Genomic DNA, 17,513 nt, shown 5'->3' on the forward strand with positions numbered 1-17,513 from the left:
CATCCTCTGTTGTCCACTTCTTCTGCCCTCAGTCTTTCCCAGAATCAGGGTCTTTTCCAGTGAGTCTGTTCTTCGCATCATGTGGCCAAAGTGTTGTGAGTGCATTTCGGTGAGTCTAAATTTTATCTCCAAAGTAGAGGAGACGCAGAAGGCCTGAATAGGTGCTTTTCCAAAAAGGACGTGCAGATGGCCAACAGGCACGTGAAAAGATGCTCAGCATCACTACTCATCAGGCAAACGCCAATCAAAACCACAGTGAGATATCACCTCACACCTGTCAGAACAGCAATCATCAAAAAGAGCACAAACAACAAAGGTTAGAAAGGTGTGAAGAAAAGGGAACCCCACATGCTGTTGGTGGGAATGTAACTTGGTGTAGCCACTATGGAAGACAGTGTGGAAGTTTCTCAAAAAACTAAAAACAGAACTACTATATGAACCAGCAACTCTGCTCCTGGGTATTTACCTGAAAGGAACAAAAACACTAACTTGAAAAGATCTATGCATCCCAATGTTCTTCATAGCAGCATTATTTACAACTGCTAGGATATAGAAACAAACTAAATGTCCATCAACAGATGAGTGGATAAAGAACATGTGATATGTATATATATATATATATATAAATAGAATACTACTTAGCCATAAAAAGAATGAAAATTTTGTCATTTGCAACATCATGGATAGACTTGGAGGGTATTATACTATGTGAAATAAGTCAGAGAAAAACAAATACTGTGGGATATCACTTTTATGTGTAATCTAAAAAATACAACCAACAATGAATATAACAAAAAAGGAATAGTCTCACAGATATACAAAACAAATTAGTGGTTACCAGTGAGGAGAGAGATCAGGGTAGGGGCAATATAAGGATAGGGGCTTAAGAGGTACAAACTATTGTGTATAAAATAAGGCGCAAGGATATTTTACCTAGTATTTTATAATAGCTATAAATGAAGTTTAACTCCTAAAAATTGTGAGTAACTATATTGTATACCTGTAACATATAATATTGTACCTCAATTATACTTCAATAAGAAAAAGGCAAAAAAAGAACTGCAAACAAATATTAAATTCTAGTCAATGCTATTCACGCTGAAGTGTTTAAGAATGAAGTGTACTGATACCTGCAAATTACTCAAATGCATTAAACATAAGATGTATTGTTATTCACAACAGTCAAAAGGTGGAAGCAATCCAAGTGTCCATTAACAGATGAATGGATAAACTGTGGTATAGACACACAATGGACTATTATTCAATCTTGAAAGGGAAGGAAATTATAACATGTGCTACAACATGAATGAACCTTGACGAAATTTTGCTAAATGAAATAAGCCAGTCACAAAAGGACAAAAGCTTCTATGATTCCATGCATGTGAGGCTCTTAGAGCAGTCAAAATCACAGGGACAGAAATAACGGTAGTTTCCAGGGGCTGGGAGTAGAGAGAAATGGGAGTTATTACTTAATGGGTATAGAGTTTCAGTTTTGCAAGAGGAAAAAAGTGTGGAGACAGTTACAATGTTAATGTACTTAATGCCACAAAACTGTACACTTAAAAGTGGTTAAAATGGAAAACTTTATGTTATACATAATCTATCACAGTTTAAATAAAGTAAGATGCACTGATGAATATATAATAGGATAGATATAAAAATATAGCAAAATGTCAACAATCGTAAAATCCAGGTGGTGAGTATATATGCGTTCATTGCAGTTTCTTCAACTTTTCTGTGTATTTGAAATTTTTCATAATAAATATTGGGGGAAGTTGTATGTAGAAAAATAGTAAGAATATAAATTAGTACATTCCTGGAAAAAAAAATCAGCATTTATCAAAAAACTTTCCCCATTAATCTGCCTATTCTAAGGGAATAATTGGAAGTGAGAATAAAGATGTATGTAAAATTGGAATTGTTGCTTTAATTCTTGGCAGAATTTAGCAGGGAGGCCTGGAATTTTCTTTCCTCTTTTTTTTTAAAAAAAAATTTATTTATTTATTTGTCTTTGTCAGGTCTTCACTGTGACATGAGGGATCTTTATAATTGTGGCAAGTGGGAACTAGTTCCCTGACCAGGGATCAAACCTGGGCCTGCTGCACTGGGAGTGTGGCATCTTAGCCACTGGATCACTGGGGAAGCTCCTGGAATTTTCTTTGTAGGAAGGTATTTAACTGTTGATTCAATTCCTTTACTCATGTGGTGAGCAGACTCTAAGATGACCCCCAATATTCTCTGCCTCTTGGTATCAAGCCTTTGTGTAATCTGCTGCCTTGAGTGTGGGATTTGCTCTTAACTGACAGAATAAGACAAAGGGGACGAATGTCACTTCCATGATTTGATTATATAAGATTGTAACTTCTTTTCTCTAAAAAAAATATTTATTTGTTTATTACTTATTTTTGGCTGCACTGGGTCTTTGTTGCTACGTGTGGGCTTTCTCTAGTTGCGGCGTGCAGGCTTCTCGCTGTGGTGGCTTCCCCGTTGCAGAGCACAGGCTCTAGAGCTCAGACTCAGTAGCTGTGGACGTGGGCTTAGTTGCCCCCAAGGCATGTGACATCTTCCTGGACCCCAGATGGAACCCCTGTCCCCCGCAGTGGGAGGCGGATTCTTTTTTTTTTTTTTTTAATTAATTAATTTAATTGGAGGATAATTACTTTACAATATTGTGGAGGTTTTCACCATACCTTGACATGAATCATCCATGAGTGCACACGTGCCCCCGCTTCCTGAACCCCTGCAAGAGGCAGACCCTTAACCATTGACCATCAGGGAAGTCCAAGATTCTGGCTGTCGGCCAGACTCTCCCTATTGCCTTCTTGGCTTGCATCCTCTGCTGAGGCAAGTGGCTGTATCGGAGAGGTTCACGTGACAAGAAACAAATGGTGGCCTCAGGTTCACAGCCAGCTGGGAACTGAAGCTCAGAGTCCAACAACCCTTGAGACACTGGATTGTGCTAACAACCATGTCAATCTACAAGTGGACTTTCCCCAGCCGAGCCTTCAGATGAGACCTAGCCCTGGCCAACAACTGTAGCCTTGTGAGAGATTCTGAGACAGAGCACTCAGCTAACATGTGCCCAGACTCCTAACCCACAGAAATCACGAGATAATAAGTGTGTGTTTTTAAGTTTCTGAGCTTATTGTAATTTGTCACATAGCAATAGGTTACTAGTTATGGAACTGTTCAGATATCTTATTTCTTTTTGATTTGGCTTTGGAAAGTAATAGTTTTCTAGACATTTGTTCACTTTGCCTCAATTTTCAAATACATTGGCATAAAGTTGTTCTGTTTAAAAACTTGATTGTAAAAGAAAACTCACATACAGAAAGGTGCATAAAACATAAACACATAGTATAATGTACAATTAGAAAGTAAACATCTGTATAATCACCAGTTAAGTCAAGAAATAGAATATTGCCAGGGCCACAGGAATCCCCACATGCCCCTCCTCAATCACATCTCCCACTTTCCTCTTAGGGATAATCATTCTTGTATTTAAGGTTATCTCTGCCTTGTGTTATGGCTTCCCAAGTGGTGCTAGCGGTAGAACCTGCCTGCCAGTGCAGGAGACATAAGAGACACTGGTCCATCCCCTGGGTCAGGAAGATCCCCTGGAGGAGGGAATGGCAAGCAACCTCAGTATTCTTGCGTGGAGAGTGGGCTACGGCCCATGGGGTCACAAAGAATCGGACACGACTGAAGGGACTTAGTATGCACTCACTGCCTAGTGTCATGGTTTTATCGTTCTATATAGCTTATCCATCCTCATATAATATAGTTTAGACTTTTCTGTTATGGAATTTTAAACAAATGGAACAATTCCTCGTATATCTTTTGTGTTTTGTTTGCTTCTTTCACTCAGCATGGGATTTATATCATTAATCCACGTTATTGTGAGGTTCTAGTTTTTTTATTGTCATTGCCGTTTAATACTCCATGGTTGATTATAAACAAAATTTACTTAGCTGCTTTATTATTGATAGGCATTTTGGTTGTTTCCAGTTTGAGGCTCCGTAAATAATTCTCCTCAGAGTGTTCTGGTGCATGTCTCCTGATGAAGAATCCGTGTACTTCTTAGAGCATTTTTCCAGTGGGGATGTTGCAGGGTCACAGGATATGAATATTTATACCACTTTACTTCCCCCCAGGCTTTCCCCCAGAGTAGTTGGGCTAATAGTCACCAGCAGTGTATGAGAGTTCCAGTTGCACCATACCCTTGTTACTACTTAGTCTTGTCACACTTTTGAATTTTGCCCAACTGGTGTGTGTATATAGTAATATTTCTTATAGTTTTTGTTTTGTCTGGATTATTTATGGAGTTAAGCACTTTCCCATGTATTTATTGGCTATTTGGATTTCCTTCTCTTGTAAAGTATGTGTTGAACTTATTTGCCCACTTTTTCTATTTGGTGGGTTTGTCTTTTCTTATTGAGTTCTTTATATATTCAAGATAGGACTCCTTCATCAGTTAAATGTGTTCAAGTATTATCCCATTGTATGGCTTGTCTTTTCATTCTCTTGATGGAGTTTCTGGATTGTGATAAAATCAATTGTATCTATTTTTTCCACTGTGGTCACTCATGATAATTTGTTCCCTTGTCTGCATGGTTAACAGTTCACATTTTTAAAAACACGATTTGTTGAAATTTTGAAGCTCAGGATGATGGTGCATTCCTTTGGAGGGCATTTGCTTCTATCAGAAGCTAGGGGTATTACCAGCCCAGGATCATTTTAAAATAAATTTACAATCTGAATATTTGAGACCATGATAGATGATGTGAAATTCTGCACAAGGGACAGTTCAGAAAGCAACTTCTCAGGAATATGGTTTATTTCCCCCTGGTGTTTTTGGAACCAAGATGTATTTCCTTTTAGTCCCGGGGTGAGGAGCATTGGGATTGGTTTCTGTTGATTCACTCTTACACTGACAGTATGGTCCCTTGGGGTCTCTTATCAGTTTCTCCTTTTTAGTTGGGTTCTAAGTTTTTTAGACCATCAAACCCAAAGTTCATTAGATATCAAACCCATAGATGGCTAAAGACCTCAGAGGAAAACAGTTCCAGACCTTAACTAACCTCACTCACTTCACTTAGATTTTGCCTAGTTTTTCATCGTAAGTTTGTCAGAATTCAAGGATGCTTATTCATTATAAGCATCTTCCTAAAATATCTTCTTTTCAGGAAGCTGCTTTTAGGAAGATGCTTACCAGAAACTTTACTCCCAAAGACTGATGTACTAAGATGTTAATTAGCAAACTAGTTAAAAGACAAAAATTACGTATGCTAGGTAGTATTCAAAAAAGGGGAAAGTATTAAATTATGCTATCGAATATGACAATTACAATGCCCATTTTCTCAAATATCCCCCATGGCAAAGACTGTCAGATGTCCATCAAAATCTGTTGTCTCCTTCTTTTTGTATTAGTGGTAGAGTGCTGCCCAGCTAGAAACTACATTTCCTAGCTTCTCTCAAAATTATTCTCTTAATTTTTCTCAATTTCCCCTTCCCATACCCTTCCCACACTCATGGCTAGGGGCACCTATACAATATGCAATTATCAGTGGATGTGAGCAGAAGTGATGGGTGTCACCTTCAAGCCTATGCCTTCAAGTTTAGATGCATTCCCCTTCATGCCCTTTTCTCTTCCATTGGGCTAAACATGGGCCATAATTTGACCATGAAGATGAGGACAACAGCTTAGGAGATGTCTGAGCCACAGGATGGGAGGGACCTGGTCCTGGGAGCGCAGTGGCCCCAACAACCCGGGCCACTTATCTCAAGATTGTTGTGTCCATGCTAAGGTACTTCAGTTGTGTTGCTTAAATTGCTCTTTGCGACCCTGGACTGTAGCCCACCAGGCTTCTGTGTCCATGGGATTCTCCGGGCAAGAATACTGGAGCAAGATTGTTATATGAGGGGAAAAAAAACTTCTGTTGAGTTGCTGTGTTATGGGATATCTTTGTTATATAGCTCCTTTGCCTTTCCCCCAAACTAATACACACCTGCTTAATAATGCTTCCCTCTCATGAAGATATCCAGTCCACTGACCTCAGTTCTTCTTCCATCGTTAGTTCTCTTGGAATCTCTACTTGATTCTGTGGTTTCTTATGCTAATCACATCTTTCATTTCATTTCCTTTTATTTCATCTTACTTACTTGGCAAAATTCATCCTTCTGGTGCCTGTGCTCAAGTATCTGAAGATCACTGATAACGTCATACAATTAGGCTGACTGGTTTCCTGTTCTCAAACATCAAATGGACTCAACATGGAAAATTCTACTTTGTTTTCTGAATAAACACAATTTCCTTCTTCTCTACACTCTCAAGATTACTGTTTCATTCTTTTGCCTCGTTCCTCAAATTTTCTACCTCCTTTTCAAAGTTTATTCTTGTTTGGTGAACTTCCCTCATTCTTTCCTAAGAGAACTAAAGCCTTCAATCACACTGCCATACTTCATCTTCCTGCCACTAAATCTGCAAACCCACCTGCTCCTGGCCCTGGGGAAAGCCCTGGAGAATCTGTCCCCGCTGCTCTCAAAGGTGTCTGACTCTGAATCTCTACCCCTTTACTTTCTCAAAATGTTTCCTCTCACCTGGATCATTTCCCAATAGCTCACGAATGTCTCTTAATATCACTCATCTTGCTCAAAGAAACAAGACAAGCATCTGTATTCATTTTTTATTTCGTATAAGACACCACACATGGATGATCTTATTTGCAAAACAGAAAATAGAGACACAGTTATAGAGAACAAGCAAATGGACACCAAGGTGGGGAAGGAGGGATGGGAAGAATTGGGAGATTGGGATCGACTTATATACACTACTGGTGTGTGTGTGTGTTAGTTGCTCAGTCGTGTCCGACTCTTTGCACCCACGGACTGTAGCCTGCCAGGCTCCAGGCTCCTCTGTTCATAGAATTCTTCAGGCCAGAATACTGGAGTGGTTTGCCATTCCCTTCTGCAGGGGAATCTTCCCAACCCAAGGATTGAACCCCTATCTCTCACACTGCAGGCAGTTTCTTTACCATCTGAGCCAACGGGGAAGTATCCATACACTACTGATGCTGTGTATAAAACAGATAACTAATGAAAACCCTCTGTATCACTCAGGAAACTCAACTCAGTGCTCTGTGGTGACCTAAATGGAAGGAAATTTTAAAAAAAGAGGGGAGATATATATATGTATATAATGTATAGCTGATTCACTTTGTATACAGTAGAAACTATTATAACACAACACCGTAAAGCAACTATGTGCTCTGCTTAGTCGCTCAGTTGTGTCCGACTCTTTGTGACCCCATGGACTGTAGCCCACCAGGCTCCTCTGTCCATGGGATTCTCCAGGCAAGAATGCTGGAGTGGGTTGCCATGCCCTTCTCCAGGGGATCTTCCCAACCCAGGGATTGAACCTGGGTCTCCTGCATTGCAGGCAGATTCTCTACCATCTGAGTCACCAAGGATTCTGACAACCATGAGGAGAATGGGACCCTAGTCTAGCTGTGGGACCAGGCTGATGTCTAACCAGCCAGGTTCCCAGAAGCCTCCCAGGTAGCAGCAGAATGATGAGCGCTGCAGGAGTCTGTTATCCAGGATGTGAGCTGAGGGCTGAGCATCAGATTTCTTAATATAATTTTTAAAGTGGATATTAAATTTACCCATAGTAACATGTACGCATCCTAAGTGTACTATTCAATGAGTTTTGATAACATCCTGATCAAGATGTAAAACACTTCTATCACCCCCCCCCCCCAAATTCCTGCTTTCCCCTTTCCAATCAATCTCAAAACTCCACAGGCAATCACTATAGGTAGCTGGGTTTTTATTCCCTGTTCAGGAAAGAGCAGTGGTCTGTTTCTATAATACTCCAGCCAATCCATGTATCTTGACATCACTATTTTTTTTTTTTTTTTTTTACCAATGAGACCCATTTCTAAAGTTTTGAGTTTTTTTTTTTCATTTTTAGCAAGAAAGATATGTACATTGTTTTTGTAGACATAATGCTATTGCACACAACAGACTACAGTATAGTGTAAATATGACTGTTTTATTTTATATTGGACTATGATTGATTTACAGTGTTGTGTTAGTTCCAGCAATTCTCTTTGTCCTCTTTCCTCAATCCCTCTCTGGGACACCCTGGGCACTAGGAAGGTGGGCTTCAATTCTCTACAAGTGTCCCCTTCCAATCCCTCGTCCTTTCCCTGAGTGCAGAAAATAGCACAAAACGGGCCTTCCAAAAATACTTTCTTGGGACTTCCCTGGTGATCCCATGGTTAAGACTCTGCATTTCCAAAGCAGCAGGTGCAGGTTTGATCCCTGGTTGGGGAACTAAGATCCTGCATGCCATGTGGTGCAGCCAAAAAATTAAATTAAAAAAATTTTCTTGATGGAAAATTGCTTTCCTGGCTCTCAGTGGCATGATCCTTTTACTGAATTTATGATGTGGGCAGTAATTAGGAATTCTTTATTACAGATGGGAAAATAAGGCTGAGTGTGTCTGCCCCCGAGACTATCAGTCCTTCTAGGACAGGGCTCTGTGCTTCCTTCTCTCCACACCAAAACGCCTCCCCACCACACACACAAACACAACACACACACCACACCACACACACACACCCCATCACACACACACCCACACACCACACACACACCACACACACACCCCACCACACACACACACCCCATCACACACACACACACCCCACCACATACACCCACACCACACACACACACACACCCCACACACACACCCCATCACACACACACACTCCACCACACACACCCACACACCCCATCACACACACACACCCATCACACACACACCCACCACACACACACCCCACCACACACACACACCACCCACACACCCACACACCACACATACCCCACCACACACACCCCACACACACACCCCACCACATACACACACCCCATCACACACACACACACACACACACACACACACAAACCACACACACACCCCACCACACACACACCCTATCACACACACACACACCATCACACACACACACCCCACCACACACACACACACCCCATCACACACACACACCACACACACACCCCTTCACACACGCACACCACACACACACCACACACACACACACACCCCATCACACACACACCCACACACCACACACACACCACACACACACCCCACCACATACACACACCCCACCACACACACACACACCCCATCACACACACACACACACCACACACACCCCATCACACACACACACACCACACACACACCCCATCACACACACACACACACCACACACACACCCCATCACACATACCCACACACCACACACACACCCCACCACACACACCCCATCACACACCCCACCACACACACACACCCACAAACCACACACACCCACACCCCACACACACACCCCATCACACACACCCCATCACACACACACCCCATCACACACACACACCCACAAACCACACACACACCCCACCACACATACCCCATCACACCCACACACCCACACACCACACACACACCACACATACACACCCCACCACACAAACACACCCCATCACACCCACACACCCCACCACACACACCCACACACCCACCACACACACACCCCATCACACACACACCCCATCACACCCACACACCCACACACCACACACACCCCCCATTACACATACCCCCCACACCCCCCCCACACACACACACGCACACCCCCCCCACACACACACCTCATCACACACACACACCCCCACCCCCACCCCCACACACACATGCTCACACCCCACCACACACACACAGGCACTCAGGGCCTATTTGCTGAATTCCTCAGGGGCAGCTAAGCTTAGTCTTGATCTGTAAAATGAGGCCTCGTGTCTGACGTTTTCCAGGTACCAGCACCAGCTCACCCTTCACTTTCCTCCATTCTGCTCTGGTCCGTGGAGGCCGACCTTTCCCAGGGCTGCAGCTCTCATCAGGTTCAGGGATCGTGCCTTGCTCCCTGGGGGGTAGAGCTTCCAGCCGCTGCAGGCCCCTGAGTGCCGCAGCAGCCTTTCTTAGCTCCTCCAACTGTGCCCACCACTCTGATCTCGTCCCTTCATCAAGCCCTTTTCAGTTACCCCTTTAAAAGTGCCAACTGTTTCCATCCAGTGTCCTGACTGCTACAATAATTGGTACCAGCATAGCCCCTGGGAAATAGATTCTTGGCTGGGATTCTGGGGTTCTGGGATGGGTGGCTCACACATCCTGGTTAGTGTGCGAACATCCTCCTTGGCGGGGGTGAGGGACGATGGTTGTCTGCGACATCGCAGTGACTGCCTTTATGACCAGTGGTGGTGTGAGATGCACTGGTATGATGTCGGGAGACCAAGTAGCTAGGACATTTAGTCACTATGGTGACAGTAGTGATTACAAAGACTGGCTCAGCCCTCTGACTCTACATCAGATTGCCCTTGGGAACACACACAAAGGAAACAAAACAGATTGAAAGCCTTGAACTGGGCTAGGTGGGATATAATTCTCATCATGGCCTAGAGGCAGTGAGAGGTGATGGAGGTGTCCTGAGGAAAACCAGCATCAGGAAAAGGCCCCAGGTGACGTCACTGCAGGGTGTTCATGCCAGGAAGGTTTGAAGGTTTCAGACTGAAGCCAAGGTGCTGCCTTTAGCAACAAGGAAGATTCTGGAGGTGTTGGGGTTCCAAGTTCTATCCAAATGTCCCCATCCCATGCCTGGATGTCCTATCCTTTCTTAAGGTGCCCCTCCATTAGCATAAGAGATGTAGTTGTGGGGCAGCACATTTACTTGGCTCTGCAACCCTGGTACCCTGACCTTTAAGGCCTGGGCTTGGTCCTAAGCTATATCTTCCCTGTGGCCCCCAGAGATCAAGATTCTTTCAGAGTCATTCTAGAGGCTTTCTGAATGTCCACCCTTCCACTGAGTCATGAGTTCAAGGCTTTCAGTTTGTTCTTAGCCTGAGGGAGCTCAATGGGACCACAGACCCATTCTGACAATTAACTGACAGACACACCACTGGGGACTTCCCTGGTGGTCCAGTGGTTAAGACTCAGGGCTTCCAATACAGGGGACGCATGTTCAATATCTGATTGGGGGACTAAGATCCCACTTGCCCTGTGGTGAGGCCAAAAAAGCAGGGGGGCAAACCAAAGGCAATACTCATCCCTAAGGGAATTCCAGAAATTAGTGCCACCATCAATGATCTGAAATACACAGAAGTGGTCATTCCTTCTAAGACCCAACTTAACTTACCTATTTGGTTGGTGCAAAAACCAGTTGGGTCTTGAGGAATGACTACATTACTGTAACTACTAGGTGGGATGGAGCTGTAACTGTGGATCCAGACATGAAAATTTCACTGGAACAAATCAACACAACTTCTGCCCTGGGGCCCATCCTTGACCCCCAATTCTTTTCTACCCCACTAAGTAAAGATCATCAAAATGAGTTTGTCTTTGTGTATTAGAGATAGCAGTATATCTTCAGTCTACATCCTCAAGGCTTTGTTTACTCTCCTGATCTCTGCCATAATCTAGTCCAAAGGGATGCTGATCATCTTGATATAGTTCCAGACATTATGCTGGTCCATTATATTGATGACATTATTGTAATTGGGCCTAGTGAGCAGGAAATTGCAAGCACTTTAGATTCTTAGCAGAACATATGTATGCCAAAGGAAGGGTGATAAATCCCACAAAATATTCAGAGGAATGCCTTGTCAGGGAAGTTTCTAGGGTATCTGGAGGTCTGGGGCATGTCAGTACATCTACAAAATGAGAGTTGCTGAACCTGATACTGCCCACAACAAAGAAAGAGGCAAAATGTTTGATGGGACTCTGGATTTTTGAGGTAATATAGATAACATTTGGTCATGCTGTTCTACCGATTTACTGGAAAAACTCATAATATTCCAAGTTTTGAGAGAGGCCTGCGGCAAGATAAGACGCTGTAGCAGGTCCAGACTGCAGAGCAAGCTGCCCTGTCCCTCGAGCTTTGCAATTTAGAAGTTTATGGCAGGAAAAAATGCTGTATGGACAAGCTCCAGCAGGAGAGATGCAGTACAGTTATAGACCCTTAGGGTTCTGGATTAATTCATGCCCTCTTCTGCCAATAACTATTCTCCAATAACTATTCTCCACTGAAAACCAGCTCCCGGCTCATACCCGAGCATGGTGGAGACTGAATGCCTGATTTTAGGACACCAAGTGACCCATGCAACCAGAACTGGACATCATCAGATCCGTCTCTTTGTCAAATTGGACATGCATGGCAACATTCTATTATTCAGTATTATATCTTAGATCAGGTCTGAGTAAGTCCAGGAGGCACAAGGAAATTGCAGGAGCAGGTGGCTCAGATTCCCATGGTAGGTGCTCTCACGCTTCACTGCTTCTCTCTCAGCCCCCAGTTGGGGAAGTTGCTGTGACTGGTTACCATGGAGGAAAAAGCACAGACATGATTTCCAAATGAGTCTGCATAGTATGTTAGCACCAGCCACAAATGGATTAACTGCCACATTAGAGCCACACTCAGAGTGTCTCTAAAAGATGAAGAGATATCCTCTTATGGTTATATTGATTGTCCATTTTGCATGGAAGGAGAAATGACTAGAGGTACAGATCTCTGATTCATGAGCAGTGGGTTAACAAGTTGAGTGGCTGCTCAGGGACTTGAAAATAAGAGTGGAAGATTGGTGATGAAGAGGTAAGAGGTCTAAGGGAAAGATTTATACATGAACTGCTTGAAATGGGCAGAGGTGGTGAAACTATTTTAACTCACACAAGTGTCCTCAGAGGGCATCCATTGTGAGGGAGTGTCTCAGTGGTCAGGTGGACAAGATTACCTAATCTGTTGATGTCATTCCTTTCCAAGCTACTCTGGTTCTGGCTCAATGGGCCCACACACAGAGTGGCATGTGGCAGGGAGAGAGGCCATTCATAGTGTGGTAGACAAATAATGACCTGCAAAAGATGTCCATGTCCTGGACTTCCCTGGTGGTCCAGTGGTTAAGAATCTGCCTGCCAATGTAGGGGACATGGGTTTGATCCTTGGTTCTGGAAGGCTCCACACACTACAGGGCAACTAAGCCCATGTACCACAACTACTGAGTGCATGCTCTAGAGCTTGTGCTCCACAACAAGAGAAGCCACGGCAATGAGAAGCTCAAGCACCTCAACAAAGAGTAGCCCCCGCTTGGTGCAACTAGAGAAAGTCCATGTGCAGCAATGGAGACCCAGCACAGTCAAAAAATAAAGAGATGTCCACATCCTAATCCGAGGATTAGGATCCTAATTAGGATTAGGATCTGTGAATATATTTTATAGGGCAAAGGGTAGATAAAGGTTCAGTTTGGTCGCTCAGTCGTATCCGACTATTTGTGACCCCATGGACTGCAGCACGCCAGGCCTCCCAGTCCATCACCAACTCCCGGAGTTTACTCAAACTCACGTCCATTGAGTTGGTGATGCCATCCAACCATCCCATCCTCTGTCGTCCCCTTCTCCTCCCGCCTTCAATCAATCCCAGCATCAGGGTCTTTTCAAATGAGTCAGTTCTTCACATCAGGTGGCCAAAGTATTAGAGTTTAAAAACTGGGCAGAAAAAATTAGTCACTAATCCACCAACCTTAAAAATAGGGAGATTCTCGCTTTTCCAGCTCCAGCCCTGGATGCAGCAGCCATTGCAATGTTGATGCCCAAGAAGAACCGGATTGCCATTTATGAACTCTTTTTTAAGGAGGGGGTGATGGTGGCCAAGAAGGATGTCCACATGCCCAAGCACCCAGAGCTGGCAGACAAGAACGTGCCTGATTGTCACGTCATGAAAGCTATACTGTCTCTCAAATCATGAGGCTACGTGAAGGAACAGTTTGCCTGGAGACACTTCTACTGGTACCTCACCGACGAGGGCATCCAGTATCTCCACGATTACCTCCACTGGCCCCCTGAGATCGTGCCTGCCAACTCTGCGCCACAGCCGTCCTGAGACTGGCCGGCCATGGTCCAAAGGTCTGGAGGGAGAGTGACCTGCAAGACTCACATGAGGAGAAGCTGACAGAGACATCTACAGACGAAGTGCCGTGCCCCCTGGTGCCAACAAGAATGCCGAGGCTGAGGCTGGGTCAGCAACTGAATTCCACTTTGGAAGTGGATTTGGTCATGGATGCAGTCAGCCGCCTCAATAATTTGAAAGAGATTGTTTTGGGTTGAATAAGCCTGTAACCAGAAAAATTTTTTAAAAATATATAGGGAGATTCTCCTGAATTACCTAGATGGACCCAGTGTCATCACAAGAGTCCTTAAATGTGGAAGCAGGAGGCAGAGTCAGAGGCAGGGTGGGGAGAAGTGAGAGTCTCCTGGCCATGGCTGGTTTTGAAGATGGAAGGAGGGAACAAGTCAGGGAACGCAGGCAGCCTCTAGACACCGGAAAAGGCAAGAAAACAGATTCTCCTCTAGAGACTCCAGAAAGGACTGCAGCCTTGCCGACACCTTGATTTTAGCCTGTGCTCAAGTCATTTCAGTCGTGTCCAACTCTATGAGACTCTATGGACCGTAGCCCACCGGGCTCCTCTGACCATGGGATTCTCCAGGCAAGAGTACTGGAGTGGGCTGCCATGCCCTCCTCCAGGGGATCTTTCCTACCCAGAGATCGGACTCACATCTCTTCTGTCTCCTGCATAGGCAGGCAGGTTCTTTACCACTAGAGCCACTTGGGAAGCCCTTGATTTTAGCCCAGTTAGACTCATTTTAGGCTTATGACCTCCCAAACTCTAAGATAATGAACTTGTGTTGTTTTAAGCCACCAAGTTTTCAGTAATTTATGTCAGCAGCCAAATAAATCAGTACACATAGACACAACAGATTTCCCTCACCAAATCTGATCAGGCAGTGGGCACTGCTGAGTGCTCAAGCTGCCATCCGCGAAGACCCAGCTGAGCTTCTTGTTTGGAACTATTCCCTGGGGCAGTGGTTCTCAAAGTGTGGACCAGGAAGACTCTTCCATGGGTTCTATGAGGTCAGATCTACTTTATTAATATTAAGACAGTGTTTGCCTTTTTCTTTCAGTGGTGAATAGTGGAATATTCCAGAGGCTACACAGCGTGTATACAACAGACTGAATGCTGAATGCTGAAGCAGATCTGAGAATCTAGCTGTCTCTTATTAAGCCAGATTCTAAAGAGATCTACAGGGACTTCCCTGGACATCAGGTGGTTAGGACTCCACACTTCCATTGCAGGGGGCACGGGTTCAATCCCTGGTCAGGGAACTAAGATCCCACATGCCTCACAGCATGGTCAAAAAACAGAGAGATTTGCAAACGGCAAATCAAATCACGGCACTCTTCTCACAATTTCTGTTTTCAAAAAGTTATTTTCATTAAAATGTTATGTTACTATGTAATGGGTTTATTAGTTTTAAATAGTGTAGCACTTTAACTTCTAATCCAGTAAAATAGATATAACCCACATAAACAAAAACCCTTTACAATTTTTAAGAGTATAACCTTTCAATAATTTTGAAGAGTGTAAAAGGATCCCGACACCAAAAAAAATCTGAGAACCACCGCCCTTCAGGGACAAGCTAGCTAGCTATTGGCAGGTTGAGTGCGTTGTCCCCTTGCTTCATAAAGGATCAGTTATCTATTCCCTCAAGGTTATAAATATGCATTCCTGCTATGGACTTGCCTTCCCCGCCTGGACTGCTTCTGCCAGCCTCGTCATTTCTGTACTTGCTTGTTCATCACCCTGCTGTCCCCCACACAGCCTATTTTCCTTTTATGGTGAAGGGCATGGAGCAATGGCCTCGCCCATGGAAGCACTGGACATACAATGTGTCCCATCGCTCAGAGGCAGCTAATCCAATCCAGAAACCTCCAGTGCCAGCTGGGAGACAGCAACTTGGGTTACTGACATGCGGGATGCAGTGTAAGTTTAAAATCAGTGGCTCCCCCCTCTCACAGCCTGCATGCAGAGGCCCAGGGACCAAGCAGTGGAGATAAGGGTGGCTCTTCTATGATTCCAAATAACCTGGAGGAATTTTTGCTTTCCCTCTCTCGACTTTGTGTTCAGTGGGCCTGGAGGGAACACAGATGTGGTTCCCTGAAGTCAGAGGTAGAGGCTTCCTTCTGGTCATTTTGAGCTCTGAATATTGCTTAACTCAAATGTAGAGAGGGGATCAAGTATACCAGGTAGGGTGATGAATCTAGAAAAGGGAGGGTGGGCAGGAAAGCCACGTCTAGAATCCGGAGGACAGACAGCGCTTCTCAGATCTCCCATGTCTAATAGCGACAGTGGGAAATGGCAACCCAACAAACCGAAGACCAATACAAACCTGAATTCCATAGGAGTAAAGACTGAGAACACACACACACACATTATAAAGACCCAGACACACACACACACACACACACATTGTAAAGACCCAGATACACACACACACACACACAACTGTAAAGACCCAGATATACACACACACACACATTGTAAAGACCCAGATACACACACACACACACACACACAGTAAAGACCCAGATACACACACACACACACACACATTGTAAAGACCCAGACACACACACACATTGTAAAGACCCAGATACACACACACACACACACACATTGTAAAGACCCAGATACACACACACACACACACACACACACACTGTAAAGACCCAGACACACACACACAGAGTAAAAGGCCACACCAGCCAAAGTGCTGGCAGCTGGTGAGAGGACCATGGAAGGGATGGGAGGAGGAAGGCATGACTGCTTACACAGGTCTCGCGACCAGCTACAAAAAGGGGGGCTGGAGCAGGTTTCTGCTGTTATCCCTCCTCTACTGTCTTGTTGAAAGAGCCTTGATGATGACTGAGTTAGGTTCCCGGTGAGTGTGATTGAAGGATAACAATGATGTGGTAAGACAAGGATATGGTAGGCTGATGAGATTGTTTTTTTCCTTCCTGTTAAGGATGAGCTTTCTTTAATAAACTCTTAATTTTAAGAATTGAGGTGAAATTCACATAACATAAAACAAGCCATTTTAAAGTGAACAATCAGTGGCACTTGTGCAACCATCACCATGATCTATTTTCAAAGCTCTTTCATTACTCTAAACGGCTAAATCCTGTAGCCGTTAAGCAATAGGGACACACATTTTTCATCTGAAGGACGACAGTGAATGGTGAGGGGGAGGAGAAGGAATGGCTCTGCCTTCTCTCTAAACCCTCTCCCCTTGTTCCACTACTGAAGGCTCATCTGTGTGAACTGCGCTAGTGAAGCTGCTAGCTGCCTCATTTCCCTTTCCCATGGGTCTGACCAAGGGGAGGCACCAGCAGGATCAAAGTCCGGGTATTTCTCCTCTGGCTCCCTGCCTGGCAGGGGCTGTGTCCTGACCCCTGTGGCTGCAGCTCCAGCAAGGCAGCCCCTCCCCGTCCTAACAACTTCTTCCTCTTGCCCTTCAGCTCCTTATAGTGTGACCCCCT

General features: G+C 44.4%; 1 pseudogene; it reads left to right on the plus strand.

The window, feature by feature from the left end:
- The first annotated feature begins 13,684 nt into the window (after window positions 1-13,684).
- Window positions 13,685-14,217, plus strand: LOC122698411 (annotated as a pseudogene).
- Window positions 14,218-17,513: the final 3,296 nt, after the last annotated feature.

The sequence above is a fragment of the Cervus elaphus genome, chromosome 8 (genome assembly GCF_910594005.1).
Source record: "Cervus elaphus chromosome 8, mCerEla1.1, whole genome shotgun sequence".
NCBI classification, from domain to species: Eukaryota; Metazoa; Chordata; class Mammalia; order Artiodactyla; family Cervidae; genus Cervus; species Cervus elaphus.